The 6000-nt window shown below is 36.9% G+C and overlaps 1 protein-coding gene across 1 annotated transcript in view; it reads left to right on the top strand.

Moving 5' to 3' along the window:
* The first annotated feature begins 1923 nt into the window (after window positions 1-1923).
* TBL1X (transducin (beta)-like 1X-linked) overlaps window positions 1924-6000 on the top strand; it is an 88399-nt gene continuing 84322 nt past the window's right edge. Inside the window, exon 1 of the mRNA XM_010023500.1 lies at window positions 1924-2055. The gene's annotated coding sequence lies outside the window, so the exon portion shown is untranslated. The remainder of the gene's footprint in view (window positions 2056-6000) is intronic.

The raw sequence follows: 6000 nt of genomic DNA, 5'->3' as shown, positions 1-6000 counted from the left end.
CTTACTTCATTCTTGAAATTAATCTATTCACTTGGCTAGTCTTCACACAGGAACACTTTTCTGGTCGAAACACTTGTCTGGAGAGAAAGTATAAATGTTTCTACCAAAAAGTTGTCTGGCAAGGTAACCAAAGCCAGTCCTATTACAGATTCAATTAGCTCTACCCGCCTGTTTTCCCAGTGTTGCCTGTACTGATACCTTCTCCCTGCTCTGTAGCACGTGGGTAGATGAATGGCCTTTAAGTGATCCCATCACCGATAAAAGCTGCTAGTGAGCCAGTATATAAGATTTGTAAACAGAACAAATGAAAACATGGCTCAACAAATTTAAGAGAATAATTATGACAGAAAGAATTAATACCATTTCTTCAATAACAGCGCTTCTATCTACAGTGCTACAATATGAGTATCTGGTATTCTACAGTGTCCTTTAAACCCCATGAGTCCTACCAAAGCCTTCAGCACAGATGAGCCAGTTATTTTCCTCCCATTTGTCATCAGAGCAGTACCAGTATATGTCAGCTACTGTTGCACAGCATAATGTCAGCGTGTTCAATAGAGATGATTTTAACATCATAATACTCTCAACAGTTTTCCCGTAAGACGTAGAGAAGTTGTAACAGAAAAATTCTCTAATTATTGTTTGGATTTTCAGATTTTACATTTTACACGGTTGCACTTCTTGGGTATGTTATATTTTGCATAAACATAACATGCTCCACAGAATGATGAAATGGGAGACAATTCAAAAATAAGATGGAAAGATGACAATGGTCATCTCAGAATGTCATCTGAGAATGAGATAGGTGATTACATAGGCAGTCAGGTGGATGGAGGTTCATAGCATTTAGCATACAAACTCAGAAAAATTACAGACTTCTAGCCAATGAATTGTTAATACATTGTTTTGCTTAAATAGTAATTTTTATCATCTCCAGTTAGAATTGGTGTAACTTTCTCAGGTGAGCAGTTGTGTTTGGTTAAATGGTGTACTTGTCTCACAATGATGTAAATGAGAACATGTTGTAGTACAGCAGACAGAATTAGAACTGGTTTTTATTGAAAGTTATCCTGATGATATGTTTAAATGTGCTATTTATTAAATAGATTATATCGCAAAATGTTCCTTAATGTATAGGTTTTAAAGCTGTTAAACATTTGTGTGGAAGAGTGTAATTAATTTAAAAACTCTCCAATGTATATCTCATTTCACTAACAGTATTTAATTCTTAGATTATGTAAATAAAAACTGTGCATAAGACTTAAGGTTTGAAATGCAGGAGCATGAAACTACTCAACATACATGGCAGTCAAATGGTAGAGGAAATATGAAATAAGACTTTATTCGTAATGCTGGATGGCAAGGCACAGAGAATTCTGCAGATAGGTTTATTACTGCAGAAGAATGCTAGGCTGTCTTTCATGTCTGATTTTCATAAATTTCAAAAACCTTTAGACTTTCCTCCCAAAACATAGAGGAAGGTAGTTTCTTTGGCCTGCTTACTTCCTTTTGCACAGAAGTGATGCTCAATCACTTCCCACTGGAAGCTTTCTCAGGGAGCACTTTGCGTGTCCCCCTGCTGTTCTGAGGCAACGCACTGGCATTTCAGTTCTGTGCTCAGCAGTGGTTCTGGATGAATTGCTTGCTGATGCTATACTTGACCAAAGAGGCTGAAAATTGTTGAACCAAGCTCAAGGTGTATTAGGATTATTCCAGGTTCCTGAAAAAGTGCAAGGCTTTGCAAAGCACTCAAATGCTTGGTCACTGGGGCTTGCCCTTGCCTCCGATTCTTTCTGTGATGGGTTTGGGTTTTTTTTCCTTTACAGTTCTGCCAAAGCTCCTAACTTGGGAGCTTGTACCTTGGTAAACGCCAAAAGCAAAAAGATGTTGGTGTTTTGATGAGGTGATGAAAACAGGCTTGACGGGTACCTCTGTCTGTCGTTGCAGCCCCCTCAGCTGTCAGATGCGGTGATCTCCATGATAACTCAAACCCCCAGACTCTTGACAGCAGCCTGCGAGGAGCAGCATTCAGCAGCTCAAGGGTCTCACGACCAGGTAAGCCAAAAGTAATTGCCAAAGAAGAGCTTACCTCGGATACACAGTTTCCTATCCAACTGCCTGTCAGGTTTTTCTGTGGTGAGCAGTTAGTTCCTTTGCATACATGTGATGATGTACTTCTAACTATGCTGTCATTTAAAGCAACAACGGTCCAGCTCTCTCAAATAGAGATGTTTGACAAAAACTCTGCATTTATTCAGAGTTGGCTTTTAAGCTACAGATTGAAGAACCATAAAGTAGCAAAGTAAAGAAGTACTGTATGATTCTTCAAGTAGCTTTGGTGTTAAGTAATTGCTATGGTAGGAAATAACACCAAAACACATCAGTGGTAAGATCTGTTTTACCACTGTACCTACACCACAGTCAGTACTGCCCAGTCCTAACATTAGACCTGAGCTCTCTTACTCTGCTGGAATGGAGCAGAGACTGTTTCTGTGTTCATGTAACATTCATTGGTACTCTGCAGCCTTTTCAAATTGCTGCTGTGCTCTTTTTACACAACTTTCTAAATTCCTCGATGTGCTAATAACAGCATGTGGGACATTCTGTTTAACATCTTAAGGAGGCACAGAATTCTTCCCCTTTTTGGAGAATTATGGAGAAAACAAGAAAAAACAAGATCTTTGCAATCTTGGGAAAACAATGTGAGGGCTATACAGCTGTATTCACTAATGCTGTGAACAAAAGTAGTATCTCTGGTCTTACACACTTACATATGTGTGGGTTTTATTATTCCTTTTTCTTATAAAGGTTTCACTGGCATTTGTATTGAATTGTTTCTGTGACATGAAGATTGAATTTATTTTGTAAGTCCTTGGTTTCCACGCACCATTTTCTTGGGGTTTTTCTCCTTTTTTTAATCCTTCCCTCTTCTTTCTTCATGAGTCTACTTGGCTATAATGCAGGGTCCTTGTCTTACAAAACAATCCATAGTATTTTGAAAAACCACTCTGCTACCTTTATTAACCAGTCTGACACTTCTTGTGCCATAACTGCTATCAACAATATTTACTTTTGTATCATTGTTTGTACTCTTAGATAATGTTGAGCTAGTACTGGATGATTTTATTGGAGTAATGTAGAGCACTTCTTCAATTATTATTTCCAGTTAACGGCTGCCGTTGTGTATCTGTATCTTAATCACTTTTGATGATATTGATAATAATTTCTCACTGGGAATGTTGTGGGGCTGTATGAATGTTTCATTTATGGAGTAACTTCTATTGACCACAGTTTAAAATCAACTTTATCAGATGATTAAATGAAACTTTCAGTTTTACTGACCAAATTTCTATAAGATCTTGTTGACTGTTGACTGGCATCATTTTATTCATGTCATTTCCCAGTGAATTTATCAGTTTGCTTGTGATTTTCCCTGAGATTAATAACGGCTTAGAGCTCTATAATTACTGACATCATGCCGCTTACCATCTTCAAATATTGGCAGAAAATGCTAGCAGACTTACTAAATTTCTCTGGTGTTTAAAAATGTATTGAAAATTAGCATCATTGAAATGATACTCTTGCAAACACTTTTAGGATAGTAAGGCACAAATTATCTGGGTGTGCTAATTTAAAGTTGTCTTTTAACATCCATTTTGGTAACTAATGGCCTCCTTATCTGTAAAAATGCTTTTTTTCTACTTACAGAGAGGAAAATATATGTTGGTGGTTTGGTTTTTTTTGTTTTTTGCATAGCGTGTTTGTATTCCTTTAAAACATGAATCAGAAGTTGTAGATCCTCTGCTTTCTTGTCTGTTTCATTTAGCCCAAAGTTTCCTACTTGAATTAATTTCTAGCAGAGGTTTGTTTTGGTTAGGTTGTTTGTTATTTTTTTTTAACATGAAATGTATGTTTCAGTCTAATTATGCCCTTAACCCAGAATCAGAGTGTGTTTGGTTTGGTTTGGTTTGGTTTTTGCCCCTCGTTGCCTTTTTTGGATTATTTAATGGTGGCAGTGGGGTAGGGAGAGTCCTTCCACGTGTTCGTCTCTGTACTTTCTCCCAAATGAAGAATTTTCATCTGGTTTACTAGGCCAATGAACTTCCATGCTAACTAAACTTTACATATTGAATGCGCAGGCCCAAAGTACAATTATCCTTTTGGTGTTTGAAAAAGTATTCTAGGAATAAAATTATTATCCTTCTTGCCATGAATGTGATGTGCTGTTCCAAAGGCCAGAACCTCTCAACTTTTCACCAGATACATAGCCAATAATTGATTACCAGTCTTCTTATTTTCTGTCAGTCTGAAGATCAGGCAGATCTCCAGGATCTCTTTCACATTTTCCTTCTGAAACACGCAGCTGGCCTTAAGATTGCCAGAGATTTTGTAACAGGGAGTGATGGTATATGCTTCAGCACTTTTCCACCTCATAGTAACACTAGGACTTTCCTCCTTAGGAGAGAGAATGTCTCTAACCGGTCTAGGGCAAAGGGAGAGGTCAGGTAGAAGATGTTAATTTGTGCCTGTAGAAAATGTACAGGTTTCAAAGAAAATCCTTAGGAAAATTTCATGTAACTTCCTGGCATTAAATGTTATAGAAGCTCCTTATTGGATTTTGGAGAGCTGTTAGGAACAGCAGTGCAAATCTGCTCAGGCAGTTCTGTAGCAATTGCTTCTATGAACCAGTCAGTGGAAACCCAAAAGCAGAGAAAAATGTTAGGATTTTGCAAAGTTATTAAATCATTTTTAGCAGATCTTCCCTTGTGTCTGGGAATGGACCCCAGAAATGTCTTCAGTCCTGTGTTTTACTAGCTTAGATGCCCAAGCGTGGGCAACAGTTTTTATATGATGAGTGTCATACCACTTCAGTAATTTCTAGTAGGTAGGCACCAAAATTATTTCCCCAAGATAGTAGCAGCTTTTGAAAATCATGGCCTAAGTCACTATCAAGACTAGTAAAAATATGTTTTAACAAAATATGATCATGTAGATTTTTGTCCCATGCATTCTTACTGTTATCATTGCTTATTATTGATATGATAGGGGTGACAAGAGTCAGACTTTACCAGCATCATGTGTGATATGTTGTATGAAGGCATAGGGAGTTATAGTACCTTGACTAGAAAACCTTACAGTGTAAAAAGCAAGATGAAAGAGAGATGTGGCAAAATTAGATGTGGAAACATGAAGAGTCGGGCAGAGTTCAGTTAGAAAGAGTAGGAGTATGTATGTGATACCTAGGAAGAAACTGATCACTCTTTACTAAACTGATGTTTATTGCGTGAATTAGTTACATTGAATTTCAGAATGAAATGGATAGGATATAAGAGGTTTCAAACATATCAGCTCATCTGCTGAACAGGTTTCTGTTGTTCAAGGAGTTTGGAATAGGTGTGGTTTGGGAATGCCACAAAGGAAATGTAATAATGCAAGTTGTGACTAGTTTTGGTGGAAGTGCACAGGCACAGATTAACGTAAGAAAATGTTAAGTATTCTTTTTAAAAAATATTTCCAGAACACTGGTTTTTTTTTGGAAGCATTTCAGAAGCATTCATTTGGTGTGATAGGAAAGAACTTTTCCAGGTCAGCATTAAGATGGTTGATTTTGGTGAAATATCTGTCTTCGTTTTATGTAAGAAGAATGTTGCATTTTATACAGGGAAAGTTAAAAAAAAAACATCTTCAAAAAGTTGGCTTGCAAGTACATGAGTTCAGAAGGTATTATAATACACCCATGCATACTTGTTCCTTAACAACTTTTATAATTTTTTTACAATTAGTGTTTTTTAGCAGTTTAGTTCCATTTATTTAGGACTTTATCAGTGGTATTGCACAGGCAGAGAGAGAAGCTTTTCGTATGGTAACAACAGATACTGTTGGCACTAGATCCCACCAAATCACTTTGTTGGTCAGTTAGATTTATGAACTAGAAAATCAAACTACTTTAAAACAATATCCTTTATAATATAATTGTTGGTTTTAGTTAATAAACTCTAT

The sequence above is a fragment of the Nestor notabilis genome, unplaced genomic scaffold (assembly GCF_000696875.1).
Source record: "Nestor notabilis isolate BGI_N333 unplaced genomic scaffold, ASM69687v1 scaffold2771, whole genome shotgun sequence".
Taxonomy (NCBI): Eukaryota; Metazoa; Chordata; class Aves; order Psittaciformes; family Psittacidae; genus Nestor; species Nestor notabilis.
The sequence above is the reverse complement of the archived record's forward strand: the minus strand, read 5'-3'. Positions and strand labels throughout refer to the sequence as shown.